The 26123-nt window shown below is 46.7% G+C and overlaps 20 non-coding genes across 20 annotated transcripts; all 20 read right to left on the bottom strand.

Annotated features, from left to right (window-relative positions):
• Window positions 1-637: 637 nt before the first annotated feature.
• Window positions 638-828, bottom strand: LOC142286081 (U2 spliceosomal RNA). The gene has a single exon (XR_012747301.1). It is a non-coding gene; the product is annotated as a U2 spliceosomal RNA (small nuclear RNA).
• A 1117-nt stretch (window positions 829-1945) lies between these two features.
• Window positions 1946-2136, bottom strand: LOC142286080 (U2 spliceosomal RNA). The gene has a single exon (XR_012747300.1). It is a non-coding gene; the product is annotated as a U2 spliceosomal RNA (small nuclear RNA).
• Window positions 2137-3253: 1117 nt separating this feature from the next.
• LOC142286079 (U2 spliceosomal RNA) lies at window positions 3254-3444 on the bottom strand. Its single transcript, XR_012747299.1, has one exon. It is a non-coding gene; the product is annotated as a U2 spliceosomal RNA (small nuclear RNA).
• Window positions 3445-4561: 1117 nt separating this feature from the next.
• On the bottom strand, window positions 4562-4752 carry LOC142286078 (U2 spliceosomal RNA). Its single transcript, XR_012747298.1, has one exon. It is a non-coding gene; the product is annotated as a U2 spliceosomal RNA (small nuclear RNA).
• Window positions 4753-5869: 1117 nt separating this feature from the next.
• LOC142286077 (U2 spliceosomal RNA) lies at window positions 5870-6060 on the bottom strand. The gene has a single exon (XR_012747297.1). It is a non-coding gene; the product is annotated as a U2 spliceosomal RNA (small nuclear RNA).
• Window positions 6061-7177: 1117 nt separating this feature from the next.
• Window positions 7178-7368, bottom strand: LOC142286075 (U2 spliceosomal RNA). Its single transcript, XR_012747296.1, has one exon. It is a non-coding gene; the product is annotated as a U2 spliceosomal RNA (small nuclear RNA).
• Window positions 7369-8485: 1117 nt separating this feature from the next.
• On the bottom strand, window positions 8486-8676 carry LOC142286074 (U2 spliceosomal RNA). Its single transcript, XR_012747295.1, has one exon. It is a non-coding gene; the product is annotated as a U2 spliceosomal RNA (small nuclear RNA).
• Window positions 8677-9793: 1117 nt separating this feature from the next.
• Window positions 9794-9984, bottom strand: LOC142286073 (U2 spliceosomal RNA). Its single transcript, XR_012747294.1, has one exon. It is a non-coding gene; the product is annotated as a U2 spliceosomal RNA (small nuclear RNA).
• Window positions 9985-11101: 1117 nt separating this feature from the next.
• Window positions 11102-11292, bottom strand: LOC142286072 (U2 spliceosomal RNA). The gene has a single exon (XR_012747293.1). It is a non-coding gene; the product is annotated as a U2 spliceosomal RNA (small nuclear RNA).
• Window positions 11293-12409: 1117 nt separating this feature from the next.
• On the bottom strand, window positions 12410-12600 carry LOC142286070 (U2 spliceosomal RNA). Its single transcript, XR_012747291.1, has one exon. It is a non-coding gene; the product is annotated as a U2 spliceosomal RNA (small nuclear RNA).
• A 1117-nt stretch (window positions 12601-13717) lies between these two features.
• Window positions 13718-13908, bottom strand: LOC142286069 (U2 spliceosomal RNA). Its single transcript, XR_012747290.1, has one exon. It is a non-coding gene; the product is annotated as a U2 spliceosomal RNA (small nuclear RNA).
• Window positions 13909-15025: 1117 nt separating this feature from the next.
• LOC142286068 (U2 spliceosomal RNA) lies at window positions 15026-15216 on the bottom strand. Its single transcript, XR_012747289.1, has one exon. It is a non-coding gene; the product is annotated as a U2 spliceosomal RNA (small nuclear RNA).
• A 1117-nt stretch (window positions 15217-16333) lies between these two features.
• Window positions 16334-16524, bottom strand: LOC142286067 (U2 spliceosomal RNA). The gene has a single exon (XR_012747288.1). It is a non-coding gene; the product is annotated as a U2 spliceosomal RNA (small nuclear RNA).
• Window positions 16525-17641: 1117 nt separating this feature from the next.
• On the bottom strand, window positions 17642-17832 carry LOC142286066 (U2 spliceosomal RNA). The gene has a single exon (XR_012747287.1). It is a non-coding gene; the product is annotated as a U2 spliceosomal RNA (small nuclear RNA).
• Window positions 17833-18949: 1117 nt separating this feature from the next.
• On the bottom strand, window positions 18950-19140 carry LOC142286183 (U2 spliceosomal RNA). The gene has a single exon (XR_012747396.1). It is a non-coding gene; the product is annotated as a U2 spliceosomal RNA (small nuclear RNA).
• Window positions 19141-20257: 1117 nt separating this feature from the next.
• Window positions 20258-20448, bottom strand: LOC142286065 (U2 spliceosomal RNA). The gene has a single exon (XR_012747286.1). It is a non-coding gene; the product is annotated as a U2 spliceosomal RNA (small nuclear RNA).
• A 1117-nt stretch (window positions 20449-21565) lies between these two features.
• On the bottom strand, window positions 21566-21756 carry LOC142286182 (U2 spliceosomal RNA). The gene has a single exon (XR_012747395.1). It is a non-coding gene; the product is annotated as a U2 spliceosomal RNA (small nuclear RNA).
• A 1117-nt stretch (window positions 21757-22873) lies between these two features.
• LOC142286181 (U2 spliceosomal RNA) lies at window positions 22874-23064 on the bottom strand. Its single transcript, XR_012747394.1, has one exon. It is a non-coding gene; the product is annotated as a U2 spliceosomal RNA (small nuclear RNA).
• A 1117-nt stretch (window positions 23065-24181) lies between these two features.
• On the bottom strand, window positions 24182-24372 carry LOC142286124 (U2 spliceosomal RNA). The gene has a single exon (XR_012747341.1). It is a non-coding gene; the product is annotated as a U2 spliceosomal RNA (small nuclear RNA).
• A 1117-nt stretch (window positions 24373-25489) lies between these two features.
• LOC142286180 (U2 spliceosomal RNA) lies at window positions 25490-25680 on the bottom strand. The gene has a single exon (XR_012747393.1). It is a non-coding gene; the product is annotated as a U2 spliceosomal RNA (small nuclear RNA).
• Window positions 25681-26123: the final 443 nt, after the last annotated feature.

Genomic DNA, 26123 nt, shown 5'->3' with positions numbered 1-26123 from the left:
TAGCCCACCCTCCCACCCAAAGAACAACTTCTTCTGCGCAGCTTGTTTTCTAGGCAGCAGCGCTATTGTGATGTCATCGGGGGGCATTGTGACAAGCCGCCAGTGTTCCGTCTCTTCATGTTGTGCACTGTTCAAACCGAAAATACATCAACAGGCAGGCTACAGAAAAGCTTACTAACAAAGGTTAGAGAGGGGCTTTCTCAGAGGGCTTTTTACAGTTTGTCTATTCCCAATTAGCCGGTTTAGTATACTTAATGAAAGTACTAATTCTTTCATAGGCCGCCCATTCTTAGTATTTGACGTTCAGGTAACAACAGGTAACTTTATTTGGAGTGGAAGCAGAGAGATAACACCAGATGCCAATTGTAGATCCTCTCACACCTGTGGTCACTGCAGCATCTGACTCCACTTTGTCCAAAAGGGATCTATTCCATTCAATTACACATGATCTAGATTAGACTGACAACAAGATACTGCACGGGACATAGCAGAGTTGGTGAAGTTGAGTGGTGATGAGTTTGCTATTTGGATGAATAAAGCAAGTAAAAAGTGTGTTAGATAAAAATTCATTTCAATTCGCTAATCGGGCTAATATGAATCAGGTGAATCGAGTTCTGCTTTTGGAAACTGGGTTAAGAAGGGGTGCACCGTTCCTGGAGGTACTGCAATACCAGGTCAATGCGTGGAGTGGACAGAGCAAGCTCTTTTTCCATCTCCCTGTTCTAAAAATCCATTTAATATATGGTCCCCAGATAGGGGACGTATCAGATATTAAACTGATAAGAACAGATACTACACTTGATCTTAGCCAAAAGGCCGAGAAGCGATAACCAGAATTGGTTTGGGCCTCGAGTGGCACCCTGGCCTATGCCGGACACATCTTAGGGAGAGAGAGCGAGAGGGAGACAAACCCACGCCTACACAAGACATTTTGTCACCCAAGCCAACCCTTGAAAAGGCTGCTTTGCAGAGCAAAAACAAGAAGAATGGTGCGTTTTGCAGCCGCCGCCCACTGCAATGAATCTGAATAACTCCTCCTTTAGGGCGCAAGCAACTCCCCTCCCCCTTGCAGTCTTTCCAATTCACGATACAAAAAGACGGACAGGACAGGTTGCCTGACTTTCCGTCACTGCCACCCTTTGCCATCCTTACCCGTAGAAAGCCCTTTCATCATCCCCAAACCCTAATCTTTTCCCTTTCCTTCCCAGCCCCCAAACCCTGCCCTCTGTACCTTTCTCACCACCCGCTTCCCTTCTCCTGTCATCCCCCTACCACCCGGGAAAAAAAGAGATTGCCCCCTCCTTCCACTAGCCCACCCTCCCACCCAAAGAACAACTTCTTCTGCGCAGCTTGTTTTCTAGGCAGCAGCGCTATTGTGATGTCATCGGGGGGCATTGTGACAAGCCGCCAGTGTTCCGTCTCTTCATGTTGTGCACTGTTCAAACCGAAAATACATCAACAGGCAGGCTACAGAAAAGCTTACTAACAAAGGTTAGAGAGGGGCTTTCTCAGAGGGCTTTTTACAGTTTGTCTATTCCCAATTAGCCGGTTTAGTATACTTAATGAAAGTACTAATTCTTTCATAGGCCGCCCATTCTTAGTATTTGACGTTCAGGTAACAACAGGTAACTTTATTTGGAGTGGAAGCAGAGAGATAACACCAGATGCCAATTGTAGATCCTCTCACACCTGTGGTCACTGCAGCATCTGACTCCACTTTGTCCAAAAGGGATCTATTCCATTCAATTACACATGATCTAGATTAGACTGACAACAAGATACTGCACGGGACATAGCAGAGTTGGTGAAGTTGAGTGGTGATGAGTTTGCTATTTGGATGAATAAAGCAAGTAAAAAGTGTGTTAGATAAAAATTCATTTCAATTCGCTAATCGGGCTAATATGAATCAGGTGAATCGAGTTCTGCTTTTGGAAACTGGGTTAAGAAGGGGTGCACCGTTCCTGGAGGTACTGCAATACCAGGTCAATGCGTGGAGTGGACAGAGCAAGCTCTTTTTCCATCTCCCTGTTCTAAAAATCCATTTAATATATGGTCCCCAGATAGGGGACGTATCAGATATTAAACTGATAAGAACAGATACTACACTTGATCTTAGCCAAAAGGCCGAGAAGCGATAACCAGAATTGGTTTGGGCCTCGAGTGGCACCCTGGCCTATGCCGGACACATCTTAGGGAGAGAGAGCGAGAGGGAGACAAACCCACGCCTACACAAGACATTTTGTCACCCAAGCCAACCCTTGAAAAGGCTGCTTTGCAGAGCAAAAACAAGAAGAATGGTGCGTTTTGCAGCCGCCGCCCACTGCAATGAATCTGAATAACTCCTCCTTTAGGGCGCAAGCAACTCCCCTCCCCCTTGCAGTCTTTCCAATTCACGATACAAAAAGACGGACAGGACAGGTTGCCTGACTTTCCGTCACTGCCACCCTTTGCCATCCTTACCCGTAGAAAGCCCTTTCATCATCCCCAAACCCTAATCTTTTCCCTTTCCTTCCCAGCCCGCAAACCCTGCCCTCTGTACCTTTCTCACCACCCGCTTCCCTTCTCCTGTCATCCCCCTACCACCCGGGAAAAAAAGAGATTGCCCCCTCCTTCCACTAGCCCACCCTCCCACCCAAAGAACAACTTCTTCTGCGCAGCTTGTGTTCTAGGCAGCAGCGCTATTGTGATGTCATCGGGGGGCATTGTGACAAGCCGCCAGTGTTCCGTCTCTTCATGTTGTGCACTGTTCAAACCGAAAATACATCAACAGGCAGGCTACAGAAAAGCTTACTAACAAAGGTTAGAGAGGGGCTTTCTCAGAGGGCTTTTTACAGTTTGTCTATTCCCAATTAGCCGGTTTAGTATACTTAATGAAAGTACTAATTCTTTCATAGGCCGCCCATTCTTAGTATTTGACGTTCAGGTAACAACAGGTAACTTTATTTGGAGTGGAAGCAGAGAGATAACACCAGATGCCAATTGTAGATCCTCTCACACCTGTGGTCACTGCAGCATCTGACTCCACTTTGTCCAAAAGGGATCTATTCCATTCAATTACACATGATCTAGATTAGACTGACAACAAGATACTGCACGGGACATAGCAGAGTTGGTGAAGTTGAGTGGTGATGAGTTTGCTATTTGGATGAATAAAGCAAGTAAAAAGTGTGTTAGATAAAAATTCATTTCAATTCGCTAATCGGGCTAATATGAATCAGGTGAATCGAGTTCTGCTTTTGGAAACTGGGTTAAGAAGGGGTGCACCGTTCCTGGAGGTACTGCAATACCAGGTCAATGCGTGGAGTGGACAGAGCAAGCTCTTTTTCCATCTCCCTGTTCTAAAAATCCATTTAATATATGGTCCCCAGATAGGGGACGTATCAGATATTAAACTGATAAGAACAGATACTACACTTGATCTTAGCCAAAAGGCCGAGAAGCGATAACCAGAATTGGTTTGGGCCTCGAGTGGCACCCTGGCCTATGCCGGACACATCTTAGGGAGAGAGAGCGAGAGGGAGACAAACCCACGCCTACACAAGACATTTTGTCACCCAAGCCAACCCTTGAAAAGGCTGCTTTGCAGAGCAAAAACAAGAAGAATGGTGCGTTTTGCAGCCGCCGCCCACTGCAATGAATCTGAATAACTCCTCCTTTAGGGCGCAAGCAACTCCCCTCCCCCTTGCAGTCTTTCCAATTCACGATACAAAAAGACGGACAGGACAGGTTGCCTGACTTTCCGTCACTGCCACCCTTTGCCATCCTTACCCGTAGAAAGCCCTTTCATCATCCCCAAACCCTAATCTTTTCCCTTTCCTTCCCAGCCCCCAAACCCTGCCCTCTGTACCTTTCTCACCACCCGCTTCCCTTCTCCTGTCATCCCCCTACCACCCGGGAAAAAAAGAGATTGCCCCCTCCTTCCACTAGCCCACCCTCCCACCCAAAGAACAACTTCTTCTGCGCAGCTTGTTTTCTAGGCAGCAGCGCTATTGTGATGTCATCGGGGGGCATTGTGACAAGCCGCCAGTGTTCCGTCTCTTCATGTTGTGCACTGTTCAAACCGAAAATACATCAACAGGCAGGCTACAGAAAAGCTTACTAACAAAGGTTAGAGAGGGGCTTTCTCAGAGGGCTTTTTACAGTTTGTCTATTCCCAATTAGCCGGTTTAGTATACTTAATGAAAGTACTAATTCTTACATAGGCCGCCCATTCTTAGTATTTGACGTTCAGGTAACAACAGGTAACTTTATTTGGAGTGGAAGCAGAGAGATAACACCAGATGCCAATTGTAGATCCTCTCACACCTGTGGTCACTGCAGCATCTGACTCCACTTTGTCCAAAAGGGATCTATTCCATTCAATTACACATGATCTAGATTAGACTGACAACAAGATACTGCACGGGACATAGCAGAGTTGGTGAAGTTGAGTGGTGATGAGTTTGCTATTTGGATGAATAAAGCAAGTAAAAAGTGTGTTAGATAAAAATTCATTTCAATTCGCTAATCGGGCTAATATGAATCAGGTGAATCGAGTTCTGCTTTTGGAAACTGGGTTAAGAAGGGGTGCACCGTTCCTGGAGGTACTGCAATACCAGGTCAATGCGTGGAGTGGACAGAGCAAGCTCTTTTTCCATCTCCCTGTTCTAAAAATCCATTTAATATATGGTCCCCAGATAGGGGACGTATCAGATATTAAACTGATAAGAACAGATACTACACTTGATCTTAGCCAAAAGGCCGAGAAGCGATAACCAGAATTGGTTTGGGCCTCGAGTGGCACCCTGGCCTATGCCGGACACATCTTAGGGAGAGAGAGCGAGAGGGAGACAAACCCACGCCTACACAAGACATTTTGTCACCCAAGCCAACCCTTGAAAAGGCTGCTTTGCAGAGCAAAAACAAGAAGAATGGTGCGTTTTGCAGCCGCCGCCCACTGCAATGAATCTGAATAACTCCTCCTTTAGGGCGCAAGCAACTCCCCTCCCCCTTGCAGTCTTTCCAATTCACGATACAAAAAGACGGACAGGACAGGTTGCCTGACTTTCCGTCACTGCCACCCTTTGCCATCCTTACCCGTAGAAAGCCCTTTCATCATCCCCAAACCCTAATCTTTTCCCTTTCCTTCCCAGCCCCCAAACCCTGCCCTCTGTACCTTTCTCACCACCCGCTTCCCTTCTCCTGTCATCCCCCTACCACCCGGGAAAAAAAGAGATTGCCCCCTCCTTCCACTAGCCCACCCTCCCACCCAAAGAACAACTTCTTCTGCGCAGCTTGTTTTCTAGGCAGCAGCGCTATTGTGATGTCATCGGGGGGCATTGTGACAAGCCGCCAGTGTTCCGTCTCTTCATGTTGTGCACTGTTCAAACCGAAAATACATCAACAGGCAGGCTACAGAAAAGCTTACTAACAAAGGTTAGAGAGGGGCTTTCTCAGAGGGCTTTTTACAGTTTGTCTATTCCCAATTAGCCGGTTTAGTATACTTAATGAAAGTACTAATTCTTTCATAGGCCGCCCATTCTTAGTATTTGACGTTCAGGTAACAACAGGTAACTTTATTTGGAGTGGAAGCAGAGAGATAACACCAGATGCCAATTGTAGATCCTCTCACACCTGTGGTCACTGCAGCATCTGACTCCACTTTGTCCAAAAGGGATCTATTCCATTCAATTACACATGATCTAGATTAGACTGACAACAAGATACTGCACGGGACATAGCAGAGTTGGTGAAGTTGAGTGGTGATGAGTTTGCTATTTGGATGAATAAAGCAAGTAAAAAGTGTGTTAGATAAAAATTCATTTCAATTCGCTAATCGGGCTAATATGAATCAGGTGAATCGAGTTCTGCTTTTGGAAACTGGGTTAAGAAGGGGTGCACCGTTCCTGGAGGTACTGCAATACCAGGTCAATGCGTGGAGTGGACAGAGCAAGCTCTTTTTCCATCTCCCTGTTCTAAAAATCCATTTAATATATGGTCCCCAGATAGGGGACGTATCAGATATTAAACTGATAAGAACAGATACTACACTTGATCTTAGCCAAAAGGCCGAGAAGCGATAACCAGAATTGGTTTGGGCCTCGAGTGGCACCCTGGCCTATGCCGGACACATCTTAGGGAGAGAGAGCGAGAGGGAGACAAACCCACGCCTACACAAGACATTTTGTCACCCAAGCCAACCCTTGAAAAGGCTGCTTTGCAGAGCAAAAACAAGAAGAATGGTGCGTTTTGCAGCCGCCGCCCACTGCAATGACTCTGAATAACTCCTCCTTTAGGGCGCAAGCAACTCCCCTCCCCCTTGCAGTCTTTCCAATTCACGATACAAAAAGACGGACAGGACAGGTTGCCTGACTTTCCGTCACTGCCACCCTTTGCCATCCTTACCCGTAGAAAGCCCTTTCATCATCCCCAAACCCTAATCTTTTCCCTTTCCTTCCCAGCCCCCAAACCCTGCCCTCTGTACCTTTCTCACCACCCGCTTCCCTTCTCCTGTCATCCCCCTACCACCCGGGAAAAAAAGAGATTGCCCCCTCCTTCCACTAGCCCACCCTCCCACCCAAAGAACAACTTCTTCTGCGCAGCTTGTTTTCTAGGCAGCAGCGCTATTGTGATGTCATCGGGGGGCATTGTGACAAGCCGCCAGTGTTCCGTCTCTTCATGTTGTGCACTGTTCAAACCGAAAATACATCAACAGGCAGGCTACAGAAAAGCTTACTAACAAAGGTTAGAGAGGGGCTTTCTCAGAGGGCTTTTTACAGTTTGTCTATTCCCAATTAGCCGGTTTAGTATACTTAATGAAAGTACTAATTCTTTCATAGGCCGCCCATTCTTAGTATTTGACGTTCAAGTAACAACAGGTAACTTTATTTGGAGTGGAAGCAGAGAGATAACACCAGATGCCAATTGTAGATCCTCTCACACCTGTGGTCACTGCAGCATCTGACTCCACTTTGTCCAAAAGGGATCTATTCCATTCAATTACACATGATCTAGATTAGACTGACAACAAGATACTGCACGGGACATAGCAGAGTTGGTGAAGTTGAGTGGTGATGAGTTTGCTATTTGGATGAATAAAGCAAGTAAAAAGTGTGTTAGATAAAAATTCATTTCAATTCGCTAATCGGGCTAATATGAATCAGGTGAATCGAGTTCTGCTTTTGGAAACTGGGTTAAGAAGGGGTGCACCGTTCCTGGAGGTACTGCAATACCAGGTCAATGCGTGGAGTGGACAGAGCAAGCTCTTTTTCCATCTCCCTGTTCTAAAAATCCATTTAATATATGGTCCCCAGATAGGGGACGTATCAGATATTAAACTGATAAGAACAGATACTACACTTGATCTTAGCCAAAAGGCCGAGAAGCGATAACCAGAATTGGTTTGGGCCTCGAGTGGCACCCTGGCCTATGCCGGACACATCTTAGGGAGAGAGAGCGAGAGGGAGACAAACCCACGCCTACACAAGACATTTTGTCACCCAAGCCAACCCTTGAAAAGGCTGCTTTGCAGAGCAAAAACAAGAAGAATGGTGCGTTTTGCAGCCGCCGCCCACTGCAATGAATCTGAATAACTCCTCCTTTAGGGCGCAAGCAACTCCCCTCCCCCTTGCAGTCTTTCCAATTCACGATACAAAAAGACGGACAGGACAGGTTGCCTGACTTTCCGTCACTGCCACCCTTTGCCATCCTTACCCGTAGAAAGCCCTTTCATCATCCCCAAACCCTAATCTTTTCCCTTTCCTTCCCAGCCCCCAAACCCTGCCCTCTGTACCTTTCTCACCACCCGCTTCCCTTCTCCTGTCATCCCCCTACCACCCGGGAAAAAAAGAGATTGCCCCCTCCTTCCACTAGCCCACCCTCCCACCCAAAGAACAACTTCTTCTGAGCAGCTTGTTTTCTAGGCAGCAGCGCTATTGTGATGTCATCGGGGGGCATTGTGACAAGCCGCCAGTGTTCCGTCTCTTCATGTTGTGCACTGTTCAAACCGAAAATACATCAACAGGCAGGCTACAGAAAAGCTTACTAACAAAGGTTAGAGAGGGGCTTTCTCAGAGGGCTTTTTACAGTTTGTCTATTCCCAATTAGCCGGTTTAGTATACTTAATGAAAGTACTAATTCTTTCATAGGCCGCCCATTCTTAGTATTTGACGTTCAGGTAACAACAGGTAACTTTATTTGGAGTGGAAGCAGAGAGATAACACCAGATGCCAATTGTAGATCCTCTCACACCTGTGGTCACTGCAGCATCTGACTCCACTTTGTCCAAAAGGGATCTATTCCATTCAATTACACATGATCTAGATTAGACTGACAACAAGATACTGCACGGGACATAGCAGAGTTGGTGAAGTTGAGTGGTGATGAGTTTGCTATTTGGATGAATAAAGCAAGTAAAAAGTGTGTTAGATAAAAATTCATTTCAATTCGCTAATCGGGCTAATATGAATCAGGTGAATCGAGTTCTGCTTTTGGAAACTGGGTTAAGAAGGGGTGCACCGTTCCTGGAGGTACTGCAATACCAGGTCAATGCGTGGAGTGGACAGAGCAAGCTCTTTTTCCATCTCCCTGTTCTAAAAATCCATTTAATATATGGTCCCCAGATAGGGGACGTATCAGATATTAAACTGATAAGAACAGATACTACACTTGATCTTAGCCAAAAGGCCGAGAAGCGATAACCAGAATTGGTTTGGGCCTCAAGTGGCACCCTGGCCTATGCCGGACACATCTTAGGGAGAGAGAGCGAGAGGGAGACAAACCCACGCCTACACAAGACATTTTGTCACCCAAGCCAACCCTTGAAAAGGCTGCTTTGCAGAGCAAAAACAAGAAGAATGGTGCGTTTTGCAGCCGCCGCCCACTGCAATGAATCTGAATAACTCCTCCTTTAGGGCGCAAGCAACTCCCCTCCCCCTTGCAGTCTTTCCAATTCACGATACAAAAAGACGGACAGGACAGGTTGCCTGACTTTCCGTCACTGCCACCCTTTGCCATCCTTACCCGTAGAAAGCCCTTTCATCATCCCCAAACCCTAATCTTTTCCCTTTCCTTCCCAGCCCCCAAACCCTGCCCTCTGTACCTTTCTCACCACCCGCTTCCCTTCTCCTGTCATCCCCCTACCACCCGGGAAAAAAAGAGATTGCCCCCTCCTTCCACTAGCCCACCCTCCCACCCAAAGAACAACTTCTTCTGCGCAGCTTGTTTTCTAGGCAGCAGCGCTATTGTGATGTCATCGGGGGGCATTGTGACAAGCCGCCAGTGTTCCGTCTCTTCATGTTGTGCACTGTTCAAACCGAAAATACATCAACAGGCAGGCTACAGAAAAGCTTACTAACAAAGGTTAGAGAGGGGCTTTCTCAGAGGGCTTTTTACAGTTTGTCTATTCCCAATTAGCCGGTTTAGTATACTTAATGAAAGTACTAATTCTTTCATAGGCCGCCCATTCTTAGTATTTGACGTTCAGGTAACAACAGGTAACTTTATTTGGAGTGGAAGCAGAGAGATAACACCAGATGCCAATTGTAGATCCTCTCACACCTGTGGTCACTGCAGCATCTGACTCCACTTTGTCCAAAAGGGATCTATTCCATTCAATTACACATGATCTAGATTAGACTGACAACAAGATACTGCACGGGACATAGCAGAGTTGGTGAAGTTGAGTGGTGATGAGTTTGCTATTTGGATGAATAAAGCAAGTAAAAAGTGTGTTAGATAAAAATTCATTTCAATTCGCTAATCGGGCTAATATGAATCAGGTGAATCGAGTTCTGCTTTTGGAAACTGGGTTAAGAAGGGGTGCACCGTTCCTGGAGGTACTGCAATACCAGGTCAATGCGTGGAGTGGACAGAGCAAGCTCTTTTTCCATCTCCCTGTTCTAAAAATCCATTTAATATATGGTCCCCAGATAGGGGACGTATCAGATATTAAACTGATAAGAACAGATACTACACTTGATCTTAGCCAAAAGGCCGAGAAGCGATAACCAGAATTGGTTTGGGCCTCGAGTGGCACCCTGGCCTATGCCGGACACATCTTAGGGAGAGAGAGCGAGAGGGAGACAAACCCACGCCTACACAAGACATTTTGTCACCCAAGCCAACCCTTGAAAAGGCTGCTTTGCAGAGCAAAAACAAGAAGAATGGTGCGTTTTGCAGCCGCCGCCCACTGCAATGAATCTGAATAACTCCTCCTTTAGGGCGCAAGCAACTCCCCTCCCCCTTGCAGTCTTTCCAATTCACGATACAAAAAGACGGACAGGACAGGTTGCCTGACTTTCCGTCACTGCCACCCTTTGCCATCCTTACCCGTAGAAAGCCCTTTCATCATCCCCAAACCCTAATCTTTTCCCTTTCCTTCCCAGCCCCCAAACCCTGCCCTCTGTACCTTTCTCACCACCCGCTTCCCTTCTCCTGTCATCCCCCTACCACCCGGGAAAAAAAGAGATTGCCCCCTCCTTCCACTAGCCCACCCTCCCACCCAAAGAACAACTTCTTCTGCGCAGCTTGTTTTCTAGGCAGCAGTGCTATTGTGATGTCATCGGGGGGCATTGTGACAAGCCGCCAGTGTTCCGTCTCTTCATGTTGTGCACTGTTCAAACCGAAAATACATCAACAGGCAGGCTACAGAAAAGCTTACTAACAAAGGTTAGAGAGGGGCTTTCTCAGAGGGCTTTTTACAGTTTGTCTATTCCCAATTAGCCGGTTTAGTATACTTAATGAAAGTACTAATTCTTTCATAGGCCGCCCATTCTTAGTATTTGACGTTCAGGTAACAACAGGTAACTTTATTTGGAGTGGAAGCAGAGAGATAACACCAGATGCCAATTGTAGATCCTCTCACACCTGTGGTCACTGCAGCATCTGACTCCACTTTGTCCAAAAGGGATCTATTCCATTCAATTACACATGATCTAGATTAGACTGACAACAAGATACTGCACGGGACATAGCAGAGTTGGTGAAGTTGAGTGGTGATGAGTTTGCTATTTGGATGAATAAAGCAAGTAAAAAGTGTGTTAGATAAAAATTCATTTCAATTCGCTAATCGGGCTAATATGAATCAGGTGAATCGAGTTCTGCTTTTGGAAACTGGGTTAAGAAGGGGTGCACCGTTCCTGGAGGTACTGCAATACCAGGTCAATGCGTGGAGTGGACAGAGCAAGCTCTTTTTCCATCTCCCTGTTCTAAAAATCCATTTAATATATGGTCCCCAGATAGGGGACGTATCAGATATTAAACTGATAAGAACAGATACTACACTTGATCTTAGCCAAAAGGCCGAGAAGCGATAACCAGAATTGGTTTGGGCCTCGAGTGGCACCCTGGCCTATGCCGGACACATCTTAGGGAGAGAGAGCGAGAGGGAGACAAACCCACGCCTACACAAGACATTTTGTCACCCAAGCCAACCCTTGAAAAGGCTGCTTTGCAGAGCAAAAACAAGAAGAATGGTGCGTTTTGCAGCCGCCGCCCACTGCAATGAATCTGAATAACTCCTCCTTTAGGGCGCAAGCAACTCCCCTCCCCCTTGCAGTCTTTCCAATTCACGATACAAAAAGACGGACAGGACAGGTTGCCTGACTTTCCGTCACTGCCACCCTTTGCCATCCTTACCCGTAGAAAGCCCTTTCATCATCCCCAAACCCTAATCTTTTCCCTTTCCTTCCCAGCCCCCAAACCCTGCCCTCTGTACCTTTCTCACCACCCGCTTCCCTTCTCCTGTCATCCCCCTACCACCCGGGAAAAAAAGAGATTGCCCCCTCCTTCCACTAGCCCACCCTCCCACCCAAAGAACAACTTCTTCTGCGCAGCTTGTTTTCTAGGCAGCAGTGCTATTGTGATGTCATCGGGGGGCATTGTGACAAGCCGCCAGTGTTCCGTCTCTTCATGTTGTGCACTGTTCAAACCGAAAATACATCAACAGGCAGGCTACAGAAAAGCTTACTAACAAAGGTTAGAGAGGGGCTTTCTCAGAGGGCTTTTTACAGTTTGTCTATTCCCAATTAGCCGGTTTAGTATACTTAATGAAAGTACTAATTCTTTCATAGGCCGCCCATTCTTAGTATTTGACGTTCAGGTAACAACAGGTAACTTTATTTGGAGTGGAAGCAGAGAGATAACACCAGATGCCAATTGTAGATCCTCTCACACCTGTGGTCACTGCAGCATCTGACTCCACTTTGTCCAAAAGGGATCTATTCCATTCAATTACACATGATCTAGATTAGACTGACAACAAGATACTGCACGGGACATAGCAGAGTTGGTGAAGTTGAGTGGTGATGAGTTTGCTATTTGGATGAATAAAGCAAGTAAAAAGTGTGTTAGATAAAAATTCATTTCAATTCGCTAATCGGGCTAATATGAATCAGGTGAATCGAGTTCTGCTTTTGGAAACTGGGTTAAGAAGGGGTGCACCGTTCCTGGAGGTACTGCAATACCAGGTCAATGCGTGGAGTGGACAGAGCAAGCTCTTTTTCCATCTCCCTGTTCTAAAAATCCATTTAATATATGGTCCCCAGATAGGGGACGTATCAGATATTAAACTGATAAGAACAGATACTACACTTGATCTTAGCCAAAAGGCCGAGAAGCGATAACCAGAATTGGTTTGGGCCTCGAGTGGCACCCTGGCCTATGCCGGACACATCTTAGGGAGAGAGAGCGAGAGGGAGACAAACCCACGCCTACACAAGACATTTTGTCACCCAAGCCAACCCTTGAAAAGGCTGCTTTGCAGAGCAAAAACAAGAAGAATGGTGCGTTTTGCAGCCGCCGCCCACTGCAATGAATCTGAATAACTCCTCCTTTAGGGCGCAAGCAACTCCCCTCCCCCTTGCAGTCTTTCCAATTCACGATACAAAAAGACGGACAGGACAGGTTGCCTGACTTTCCGTCACTGCCACCCTTTGCCATCCTTACCCGTAGAAAGCCCTTTCATCATCCCCAAACCCTAATCTTTTCACTTTCCTTCCCAGCCTCCAAACCCTGCCCTCTGTACCTTTCTCACCACCCGCTTCCCTTCTCCTGTCATCCCCCTACCACCCGGGAAAAAAAGAGATTGCCCCCTCCTTCCACTAGCCCACCCTCCCACCCAAAGAACAACTTCTTCTGCGCAGCTTGTTTTCTAGGCAGCAGCGCTATTGTGATGTCATCGGGGGGCATTGTGACAAGCCGCCAGTGTTCCGTCTCTTCATGTTGTGCACTGTTCAAACCGAAAATACATCAACAGGCAGGCTACAGAAAAGCTTACTAACAAAGGTTAGAGAGGGGCTTTCTCAGAGGGCTTTTTACAGTTTGTCTATTCCCAATTAGCCGGTTTAGTATACTTAATGAAAGTACTAATTCTTTCATAGGCCGCCCATTCTTAGTATTTGACGTTCAGGTAACAACAGGTAACTTTATTTGGAGTGGAAGCAGAGAGATAACACCAGATGCCAATTGTAGATCCTCTCACACCTGTGGTCACTGCAGCATCTGACTCCACTTTGTCCAAAAGGGATCTATTCCATTCAATTACACATGATCTAGATTAGACTGACAACAAGATACTGCACGGGACATAGCAGAGTTGGTGAAGTTGAGTGGTGATGAGTTTGCTATTTGGATGAATAAAGCAAGTAAAAAGTGTGTTAGATAAAAATTCATTTCAATTCGCTAATCGGGCTAATATGAATCAGGTGAATCGAGTTCTGCTTTTGGAAACTGGGTTAAGAAGGGGTGCACCGTTCCTGGAGGTACTGCAATACCAGGTCAATGCGTGGAGTGGACAGAGCAAGCTCTTTTTCCATCTCCCTGTTCTAAAAATCCATTTAATATATGGTCCCCAGATAGGGGACGTATCAGATATTAAACTGATAAGAACAGATACTACACTTGATCTTAGCCAAAAGGCCGAGAAGCGATAACCAGAATTGGTTTGGGCCTCGAGTGGCACCCTGGCCTATGCCGGACACATCTTAGGGAGAGAGAGCGAGAGGGAGACAAACCCACGCCTACACAAGACATTTTGTCACCCAAGCCAACCCTTGAAAAGGCTGCTTTGCAGAGCAAAAACAAGAAGAATGGTGCGTTTTGCAGCCGCCGCCCACTGCAATGAATCTGAATAACTCCTCCTTTAGGGCGCAAGCAACTCCCCTCCCCCTTGCAGTCTTTCCAATTCACGATACAAAAAGACGGACAGGACAGGTTGCCTGACTTTCCGTCACTGCCACCCTTTGCCATCCTTACCCGTAGAAAGCCCTTTCATCATCCCCAAACCCTAATCTTTTCCCTTTCCTTCCCAGCCCCCAAACCCTGCCCTCTGTACCTTTCTCACCACCCGCTTCCCTTCTCCTGTCATCCCCCTACCACCCGGGAAAAAAAGAGATTGCCCCCTCCTTCCACTAGCCCACCCTCCCACCCAAAGAACAACTTCTTCTGCGCAGCTTGTTTTCTAGGCAGCAGCGCTATTGTGATGTCATCGGGGGGCATTGTGACAAGCCGCCAGTGTTCCGTCTCTTCATGTTGTGCACTGTTCAAACCGAAAATACATCAACAGGCAGGCTACAGAAAAGCTTACTAACAAAGGTTAGAGAGGGGCTTTCTCAGAGGGCTTTTTACAGTTTGTCTATTCCCAATTAGCCGGTTTAGTATACTTAATGAAAGTACTAATTCTTTCATAGGCCGCCCATTCTTAGTATTTGACGTTCAGGTAACAACAGGTAACTTTATTTGGAGTGGAAGCAGAGAGATAACACCAGATGCCAATTGTAGATCCTCTCACACCTGTGGTCACTGCAGCATCTGACTCCACTTTGTCCAAAAGGGATCTATTCCATTCAATTACACATGATCTAGATTAGACTGACAACAAGATACTGCACGGGACATAGCAGAGTTGGTGAAGTTGAGTGGTGATGAGTTTGCTATTTGGATGAATAAAGCAAGTAAAAAGTGTGTTAGATAAAAATTCATTTCAATTCGCTAATCGGGCTAATATGAATCAGGTGAATCGAGTTCTGCTTTTGGAAACTGGGTTAAGAAGGGGTGCACCGTTCCTGGAGGTACTGCAATACCAGGTCAATGCGTGGAGTGGACAGAGCAAGCTCTTTTTCCATCTCCCTGTTCTAAAAATCCATTTAATATATGGTCCCCAGATAGGGGACGTATCAGATATTAAACTGATAAGAACAGATACTACACTTGATCTTAGCCAAAAGGCCGAGAAGCGATAACCAGAATTGGTTTGGGCCTCGAGTGGCACCCTGGCCTATGCCGGACACATCTTAGGGAGAGAGAGCGAGAGGGAGACAAACCCACGCCTACACAAGACATTTTGTCACCCAAGCCAACCCTTGAAAAGGCTGCTTTGCAGAGCAAAAACAAGAAGAATGGTGCGTTTTGCAGCCGCCGCCCACTGCAATGAATCTGAATAACTCCTCCTTTAGGGCGCAAGCAACTCCCCTCCCCCTTGCAGTCTTTCCAATTCACGATACAAAAAGACGGACAGGACAGGTTGCCTGACTTTCCGTCACTGCCACCCTTTGCCATCCTTACCCGTAGAAAGCCCTTTCATCATCCCCAAACCCTAATCTTTTCCCTTTCCTTCCCAGCCCCCAAACCCTGCCCTCTGTACCTTTCTCACCACCCGCTTCCCTTCTCCTGTCATCCCCCTACCACCCGGGAAAAAAAGAGATTGCCCCCTCCTTCCACTAGCCCACCCTCCCACCCAAAGAACAACTTCTTCTGCGCAGCTTGTTTTCTAGGCAGCAGCGCTATTGTGATGTCATCGGGGGGCATTGTGACAAGCCGCCAGTGTTCCGTCTCTTCATGTTGTGCACTGTTCAAACCGAAAATACATCAACAGGCAGGCTACAGAAAAGCTTACTAACAAAGGTTAGAGAGGGGCTTTCTCAGAGGGCTTTTTACAGTTTGTCTATTCCCAATTAGCCGGTTTAGTATACTTAATGAAAGTACTAATTCTTTCATAGGCCGCCCATTCTTAGTATTTGACGTTCAGGTAACAACAGGTAACTTTATTTGGAGTGGAAGCAGAGAGATAACACCAGATGCCAATTGTAGATCCTCTCACACCTGTGGTCACTGCAGCATCTGACTCCACTTTGTCCAAAAGGGATCTATTCCATTCAATTACACATGATCTAGATTAGACTGACAACAAGATACTGCACGGGACATAGCAGAGTTGGTGAAGTTGAGTGGTGATGAGTTTGCTATTTGGATGAATAAAGCAAGTAAAAAGTGTGTTAGATAAAAATTCATTTCAATTCGCTAATCGGGCTAATATGAATCAGGTGAATCGAGTTCTGCTTTTGGAAACTGGGTTAAGAAGGGGTGCACCGTTCCTGGAGGTACTGCAATACCAGGTCAATGCGTGGAGTGGACAGAGCAAGCTCTTTTTCCATCTCCCTGTTCTAAAAATCCATTTAATATATGGTCCCCAGATAGGGGACGTATCAGATATTAAACTGATAAGAACAGATACTACACTTGATCTTAGCCAAAAGGCCGAGAAGCGATAACCAGAATTGGTTTGGGCCTCGAGTGGCACCCTGGCCTATGCCGGACACATCTTAGGGAGAGAGAGCGAGAGGGAGACAAACCCACGCCTACACAAGACATTTTGTCACCCAAGCCAACCCTTGAAAAGGCTGCTTTGCAGAGCAAAAACAAGAAGAATGGTGCGTTTTGCAGCCGCCGCCCACTGCAATGAATCTGAATAACTCCTCCTTTAGGGCGCAAGCAACTCCCCTCCCCCTTGCAGTCTTTCCAATTCACGATACAAAAAGACGGACAGGACAGGTTGCCTGACTTTCCGTCACTGCCACCCTTTGCCATCCTTACCCGTAGAAAGCCCTTTCATCATCCCCAAACCCTAATCTTTTCCCTTTCCTTCCCAGCCCCCAAACCCTGCCCTCTGTACCTTTCTCACCACCCGCTTCCCTTCTCCTGTCATCCCCCTACCACCCGGGAAAAAAAGAGATTGCCCCCTCCTTCCACTAGCCCACCCTCCCACCCAAAGAACAACTTCTTCTGCGCAGCTTGTTTTCTAGGCAGCAGCGCTATTGTGATGTCATCGGGGGGCATTGTGACAAGCCGCCAGTGTTCCGTCTCTTCATGTTGTGCACTGTTCAAACCGAAAATACATCAACAGGCAGGCTACAGAAAAGCTTACTAACAAAGGTTAGAGAGGGGCTTTCTCAGAGGGCTTTTTACAGTTTGTCTATTCCCAATTAGCCGGTTTAGTATACTTAATGAAAGTACTAATTCTTTCATAGGCCGCCCATTCTTAGTATTTGACGTTCAGGTAACAACAGGTAACTTTATTTGGAGTGGAAGCAGAGAGATAACACCAGATGCCAATTGTAGATCCTCTCACACCTGTGGTCACTGCAGCATCTGACTCCACTTTGTCCAAAAGGGATCTATTCCATTCAATTACACATGATCTAGATTAGACTGACAACAAGATACTGCACGGGACATAGCAGAGTTGGTGAAGTTGAGTGGTGATGAGTTTGCTATTTGGATGAATAAAGCAAGTAAAAAGTGTGTTAGATAAAAATTCATTTCAATTCGCTAATCGGGCTAATATGAATCAGGTGAATCGAGTTCTGCTTTTGGAAACTGGGTTAAGAAGGGGTGCACCGTTCCTGGAGGTACTGCAATACCAGGTCAATGCGTGGAGTGGACAGAGCAAGCTCTTTTTCCATCTCCCTGTTCTAAAAATCCATTTAATATATGGTCCCCAGATAGGGGACGTATCAGATATTAAACTGATAAGAACAGATACTACACTTGATCTTAGCCAAAAGGCCGAGAAGCGATAACCAGAATTGGTTTGGGCCTCGAGTGGCACCCTGGCCTATGCCGGACACATCTTAGGGAGAGAGAGCGAGAGGGAGACAAACCCACGCCTACACAAGACATTTTGTCACCCAAGCCAACCCTTGAAAAGGCTGCTTTGCAGAGCAAAAACAAGAAGAATGGTGCGTTTTGCAGCCGCCGCCCACTGCAATGAATCTGAATAACTCCTCCTTTAGGGCGCAAGCAACTCCCCTCCCCCTTGCAGTCTTTCCAATTCACGATACAAAAAGACGGACAGGACAGGTTGCCTGACTTTCCGTCACTGCCACCCTTTGCCATCCTTACCCGTAGAAAGCCCTTTCATCATCCCCAAACCCTAATCTTTTCCCTTTCCTTCCCAGCCCCCAAACCCTGCCCTCTGTACCTTTCTCACCACCCGCTTCCCTTCTCCTGTCATCCCCCTACCACCCGGGAAAAAAAGAGATTGCCCCCTCCTTCCACTAGCCCACCCTCCCACCCAAAGAACAACTTCTTCTGCGCAGCTTGTTTTCTAGGCAGCAGCGCTATTGTGATGTCATCGGGGGGCATTGTGACAAGCCGCCAGTGTTCCGTCTCTTCATGTTGTGCACTGTTCAAACCGAAAATACATCAACAGGCAGGCTACAGAAAAGCTTACTAACAAAGGTTAGAGAGGGGCTTTCTCAGAGGGCTTTTTACAGTTTGTCTATTCCCAATTAGCCGGTTTAGTGTACTTAATGAAAGTACTAATTCTTTCATAGGCCGCCCATTCTTAGTATTTGACGTTCAGGTAACAACAGGTAACTTTATTTGGAGTGGAAGCAGAGAGATAACACCAGATGCCAATTGTAGATCCTCTCACACCTGTGGTCACTGCAGCATCTGACTCCACTTTGTCCAAAAGGGATCTATTCCATTCAATTACACATGATCTAGATTAGACTGACAACAAGATACTGCACGGGACATAGCAGAGTTGGTGAAGTTGAGTGGTGATGAGTTTGCTATTTGGATGAATAAAGCAAGTAAAAAGTGTGTTAGATAAAAATTCATTTCAATTCGCTAATCGGGCTAATATGAATCAGGTGAATCGAGTTCTGCTTTTGGAAACTGGGTTAAGAAGGGGTGCACCGTTCCTGGAGGTACTGCAATACCAGGTCAATGCGTGGAGTGGACAGAGCAAGCTCTTTTTCCATCTCCCTGTTCTAAAAATCCATTTAATATATGGTCCCCAGATAGGGGACGTATCAGATATTAAACTGATAAGAACAGATACTACACTTGATCTTAGCCAAAAGGCCGAGAAGCGATAACCAGAATTGGTTTGGGCCTCGAGTGGCACCCTGGCCTATGCCGGACACATCTTAGGGAGAGAGAGCGAGAGGGAGACAAACCCACGCCTACACAAGACATTTTGTCACCCAAGCCAACCCTTGAAAAGGCTGCTTTGCAGAGCAAAAACAAGAAGAATGGTGCGTTTTGCAGCCGCCGCCCACTGCAATGAATCTGAATAACTCCTCCTTTAGGGCGCAAGCAACTCCCCTCCCCCTTGCAGTCTTTCCAATTCACGATACAAAAAGACGGACAGGACAGGTTGCCTGACTTTCCGTCACTGCCACCCTTTGCCATCCTTACCCGTAGAAAGCCCTTTCATCATCCCCAAACCCTAATCTTTTCCCTTTCCTTCCCAGCCCCCAAACCCTGCCCTCTGTACCTTTCTCACCACCCGCTTCCCTTCTCCTGTCATCCCCCTACCACCCGGGAAAAAAAGAGATTGCCCCCTCCTTCCACTAGCCCACCCTCCCACCCAAAGAACAACTTCTTCTGCGCAGCTTGTTTTCTAGGCAGCAGCGCTATTGTGATGTCATCGGGGGGCATTGTGACAAGCCGCCAGTGTTCCGTCTCTTCATGTTGTGCACTGTTCAAACCGAAAATACATCAACAGGCAGGCTACAGAAAAGCTTACTAACAAAGGTTAGAGAGGGGCTTTCTCAGAGGGCTTTTTACAGTTTGTCTATTCCCAATTAGCCGGTTTAGTATACTTAATGAAAGTACTAATTCTTTCATAGGCCGCCCATTCTTAGTATTTGACGTTCAGGTAACAACAGGTAACTTTATTTGGAGTGGAAGCAGAGAGATAACACCAGATGCCAATTGTAGATCCTCTCACACCTGTGGTCACTGCAGCATCTGACTCCACTTTGTCCAAAAGGGATCTATTCCATTCAATTACACATGATCTAGATTAGACTGACAACAAGATACTGCACGGGACATAGCAGAGTTGGTGAAGTTGAGTGGTGATGAGTTTGCTATTTGGATGAATAAAGCAAGTAAAAAGTGTGTTAGATAAAAATTCATTTCAATTCGCTAATCGGGCTAATATGAATCAGGTGAATCGAGTTCTGCTTTTGGAAACTGGGTTAAGAAGGGGTGCACTGTTCCTGGAGGTACTGCAATACCAGGTCAATGCGTGGAGTGGACAGAGCAAGCTCTTTTTCCATCTCCCTGTTCTAAAAATCCATTTAATATATGGTCCCCAGATAGGGGACGTATCAGATATTAAACTGATAAGAACAGATACTACACTTGATCTTAGCCAAAAGGCCGAGAAGCGATAACCAGAATTGGTTTGGGCCTCGAGTGGCACCCTGGCCTATGCCGGACACATCTTAGGGAGAGAGAGCGAGAGGGAGACAAACCCACGCCTACACAAGACATTTTGTCACCCAAGCCAACCCTTGAAAAGGCTGCTTTGCAGAGCAAAAACAAGAAGAATGGTGCGTTTTGCAGCCGCCGCCCACTGCAATGAATCTGAATAACTCCTCCTTTAGGGCGCAAGCAACTCCCCTCCCCCTTGCAGTCTTTCCAATTCACGATACAAAAAGACGGACAGGACAGGTTGCCTGACTTTCCGTCACTGCCACCCTTTGCCATCCTTACCCGTAGAAAGCCCTTTCATCATCCCCAAACCCTAATCTTTTCCCTTTCCTTCCCAGCCCCCAAACCCTGCCCTCTGTACCTTTCTCACCACCCGCTTCCCTTCTCCTGTCATCCCCCTACCACCCGGGAAAAAAAGAGATTGCCCCCTCCTTCCACTAGCCCACCCTCCCACCCAAAGAACAACTTCTTCTGCGCAGCTTGTTTTCTAGGCAGCAGCGCTATTGTGATGTCATCGGGGGGCATTGTGACAAGCCGCCAGTGTTCCGTCTCTTCATGTTGTGCACTGTTCAAACCGAAAATACATCAACAGGCAGGCTACAGAAAAGCTTACTAACAAAGGTTAGAGAGGGGCTTTCTCAGAGGGCTTTTTACAGTTTGTCTATTCCCAATTAGCCGGTTTAGTATACTTAATGAAAGTACTAATTCTTTCATAGGCCGCCCATTCTTAGTATTTGACGTTCAGGTAACAACAGGTAACTTTATTTGGAGTGGAAGCAGAGAGATAACACCAGATGCCAATTGTAGATCCTCTCACACCTGTGGTCACTGCAGCATCTGACTCCACTTTGTCCAAAAGGGATCTATTCCATTCAATTACACATGATCTAGATTAGACTGACAACAAGATACTGCACGGGACATAGCAGAGTTGGTGAAGTTGAGTGGTGATGAGTTTGCTATTTGGATGAATAAAGCAAGTAAAAAGTGTGTTAGATAAAAATTCATTTCAATTCGCTAATCGGGCTAATATGAATCAGGTGAATCGAGTTCTGCTTTTGGAAACTGGGTTAAGAAGGGGTGCACCGTTCCTGGAGGTACTGCAATACCAGGTCAATGCGTGGAGTGGACAGAGCAAGCTCTTTTTCCATCTCCCTGTTCTAAAAATCCATTTAATATATGGTCCCCAGATAGGGGACGTATCAGATATTAAACTGATAAGAACAGATACTACACTTGATCTTAGCCAAAAGGCCGAGAAGCGATAACCAGAATTGGTTTGGGCCTCGAGTGGCACCCTGGCCTATGCCGGACACATCTTAGGGAGAGAGAGCGAGAGGGAGACAAACCCACGCCTACACAAGACATTTTGTCACCCAAGCCAACCCTTGAAAAGGCTGCTTTGCAGAGCAAAAACAAGAAGAATGGTGCGTTTTGCAGCCGCCGCCCACTGCAATGAATCTGAATAACTCCTCCTTTAGGGCGCAAGCAACTCCCCTCCCCCTTGCAGTCTTTCCAATTCACGATACAAAAAGACGGACAGGACAGGTTGCCTGACTTTCCGTCACTGCCACCCTTTGCCATCCTTACCCGTAGAAAGCCCTTTCATCATCCCCAAACCCTAATCTTTTCCCTTTCCTTCCCAGCCCCCAAACCCTGCCCTCTGTACCTTTCTCACCACCCGCTTCCCTTCTCCTGTCATCCCCCTACCACCCGGGAAAAAAAGAGATTGCCCCCTCCTTCCACTAGCCCACCCTCCCACCCAAAGAACAACTTCTTCTGCGCAGCTTGTTTTCTAGGCAGCAGCGCTATTGTGATGTCTTCGGGGGGCATTGTGACAAGCCGCCAGTGTTCCGTCTCTTCATGTTGTGCACTGTTCAAACCGAAAATACATCAACAGGCAGGCTACAGAAAAGCTTACTAACAAAGGTTAGAGAGGGGCTTTCTCAGAGGGCTTTTTACAGTTTGTCTATTCCCAATTAGCCGGTTTAGTATACTTAATGAAAGTACTAATTCTTTCATAGGCCGCCCATTCTTAGTATTTGACGTTCAGGTAACAACAGGTAACTTTATTTGGAGTGGAAGCAGAGAGATAACACCAGATGCCAATTGTAGATCCTCTCACACCTGTGGTCACTGCAGCATCTGACTCCACTTTGTCCAAAAGGGATCTATTCCATTCAATTACACATGATCTAGATTAGACTGACAACAAGATACTGCACGGGACATAGCAGAGTTGGTGAAGTTGAGTGGTGATGAGTTTGCTATTTGGATGAATAAAGCAAGTAAAAAGTGTGTTAGATAAAAATTCATTTCAATTCGCTAATCGGGCTAATATGAATCAGGTGAATCGAGTTCTGCTTTTGGAAACTGGGTTAAGAAGGGGTGCACCGTTCCTGGAGGTACTGCAATACCAGGTCAATGCGTGGAGTGGACAGAGCAAGCTCTTTTTCCATCTCCCTGTTCTAAAAATCCATTTAATATATGGTCCCCAGATAGGGGACGTATCAGATATTAAACTGATAAGAACAGATACTACACTTGATCTTAGCCAAAAGGCCGAGAAGCGATAACCAGAATTGGTTTGGGCCTCGAGTGGCACCCTGGCCTATGCCGGACACATCTTAGGGAGAGAGAGCGAGAGGGAGACAAACCCACGCCTACACAAGACATTTTGTCACCCAAGCCAACCCTTGAAAAGGCTGCTTTGCAGAGCAAAAACAAGAAGAATGGTGCGTTTTGCAGCCGCCGCCCACTGCAATGAATCTGAATAACTCCTCCTTTAGGGCGCAAGCAACTCCCCTCCCCCTTGCAGTCTTTCCAATTCACGATACAAAAAGACGGACAGGACAGGTTGTCTGACTTTCCGTCACTGCCACCCTTTGCCATCCTTACCCGTAGAAAGCCCTTTCATCATCCCCAAACCCTAATCTTTTCCCTTTCCTTCCCAGCCCCCAAACCCTGCCCTCTGTACCTTTCTCACCACCCGCTTCCCTTCTCCTGTCATCCCCCTACCACCCGGGAAAAAAAGAGATTGCCCCCTCCTTCCACTAGCCCACCCTCCCACCCAAAGAACAACTTCTTCTGCGCAGCTTGTTTTCTAGGCAGCAGCGCTATTGTGATGTCATCGGGGGGCATTGTGACAAGCCGCCAGTGTTCCGTCTCTTCATGTTGTGCACTGTTCAAACCGAAAATACATCAACAGGCAGGCTACAGAAAAGCTTACTAACAAAGGTTAGAGAGGGGCTTTCTCAGAGGGCTTTTTACAGTTTGTCTATTCCCAATTAGCCGGTTTAGTATACTTAATGAAAGTACTAATTCTTTCATAGGCCGCCCATTCTTAGTATTTGACGTTCAGGTAACAACAGGTAACTTTATTTGGAGTGGAAGCAGAGAGATAACACCAGATGCCAATTGTAGATCCTCTCACACCTGTGGTCACTGCAGCATCTGACTCCACTTTGTCCAAAAGGGATCTATTCCATTCAATTACACATGATCTAGATTAGACTGACAACAAGATACTGCACGGGACATAGCAGAGTTGGTGAAGTTGAGTGGTGATGAGTTTGCTATTTGGATGAATAAAGCAAGTAAAAAGTGTGTTAGATAAAAATTTATTTCAATTCGCTAATCGGGCTAATATGAATCAGGTGAATCGAGTTCTGCTTTTGGAAACTGGGTTAAGAAGGGGTGCACCGTTCCTGGAGGTACTGCAATACCAGGTCAATGCGTGGAGTGGACAGAGCAAGCTCTTTTTCCATCTCCCTGTTCTAAAAATCCATTTAATATATGGTCCCCAGATAGGGGACGTATCAGATATTAAACTGATAAGAACAAATACTACACTTGATCTTAGCCAAAAGGCCGAGAAGCGATAACCAGAATTGGTTTGGGCCTCGAGTGGCACCCTGGCCTATGCCGGACACATCTTAGGGAGAGAGAGCGAGAGGGAGACAAACCCACGCCTACACAAGACATTTTGTCACCCAAGCCAACCCTTGAAAAGGCTGCTTTGCAGAGCAAAAACAAGAAGAATGGTGCGTTTTGCAGCCGCCGCCCACTGCAATGAATCTGAATAACTCCTCCTTTAGGGCGCAAGCAACTCCCCTCCCCCTTGCAGTCTTTCCAATTCACGATACAAAAAGACGGACAGGACAGGTTGCCTGACTTTCCGTCACTGCCACCCTTTGCCATCCTTACCCGTAGAAAGCCCTTTCATCATCCCCAAACCCTAATCTTTTCCCTTTCCTTCCCAGCCCCCAAACCCTGCCCTCTGTACCTTTCTCACCACCCGCTTCCCTTCTCCTGTCATCCCCCTACCACCCGGGAAAAAAAGAGATTGCCCCCTCCTTCCACTAGCCCACCCTCCCACCCAAAGAACAACTTCTTCTGCGCAGCTTGTTTTCTAGGCAGCAGCGCTATTGTGATGTCATCGGGGGGCATTGTGACAAGCCGCCAGTGTTCCGTCTCTTCATGTTGTGCACTGTTCAAACCGAAAATACATCAACAGGCAGGCTACAGAAAAGCTTACTAACAAAGGTTAGAGAGGGGCTTTCTCAGAGGGCTTTTTACAGTTTGTCTATTCCCAATTAGCCGGTTTAGTATACTTAATGAAAGTACTAATTCTTTCATAGGCCGCCCATTCTTAGTATTTGACGTTCAGGTAACAACAGGTAACTTTATTTGGAGTGGAAGCAGAGAGATAACACCAGATGCCAATTGTAGATCCTCTCACACCTGTGGTCACTGCAGCATCTGACTCCACTTTGTCCAAAAGGGATCTATTCCATTCAATTACACATGATCTAGATTAGACTGACAACAAGATACTGCACGGGACATAGCAGAGTTGGTGAAGTTGAGTGGTGATGAGTTTGCTATTTGGATGAATAAAGCAAGTAAAAAGTGTGTTAGATAAAAATTCATTTCAATTCGCTAATCGGGCTAATATGAATCAGGTGAATCGAGTTCTGCTTTTGGAAACTGGGTTAAGAAGGGGTGCACCGTTCCTGGAGGTACTGCAATACCAGGTCAATGCGTGGAGTGGACAGAGCAAGCTCTTTTTCCATCTCCCTGTTCTAAAAATCCATTTAATATATGGTCCCCAGATAGGGGACGTATCAGATATTAAACTGATAAGAACAGATACTACACTTGATCTTAGCCAAAAGGCCGAGAAGCGATAACCAGAATTGGTTTGGGCCTCGAGTGGCACCCTGGCCTATGCCGGACACATCTTAGGGAGAGAGAGCGAGAGGGAGACAAACCCACGCCTACACAAGACATTTTGTCACCCAAGCCAACCCTTGAAAAGGCTGCTTTGCAGAGCAAAAACAAGAAGAATGGTGCGTTTTGCAGCCGCCGCCCACTGCAATGAATCTGAATAACTCCTCCTTTAGGGCGCAAGCAACTCCCCTCCCCCTTGCAGTCTTTCCAATTCACGATACAAAAAGACGGACAGGACAGGTTGCCTGACTTTCCGTCACTGCCACCCTTTGCCATCCTTACCCGTAGAAAGCCCTTTCATCATCCCCAAACCCTAATCTTTTCCCTTTCCTTCCCAGCCCCCAAACCCTGCCCTCTGTACCTTTCTCACCACCCGCTTCCCTTCTCCTGTCATCCCCCTA

Source organism: Anomaloglossus baeobatrachus, unplaced genomic scaffold (assembly GCF_048569485.1).
Source record: "Anomaloglossus baeobatrachus isolate aAnoBae1 unplaced genomic scaffold, aAnoBae1.hap1 Scaffold_645, whole genome shotgun sequence".
NCBI classification, from domain to species: domain Eukaryota; kingdom Metazoa; phylum Chordata; class Amphibia; order Anura; family Aromobatidae; genus Anomaloglossus; species Anomaloglossus baeobatrachus.
The sequence above is the reverse complement of the archived record's forward strand: the minus strand, read 5'-3'. Positions and strand labels throughout refer to the sequence as shown.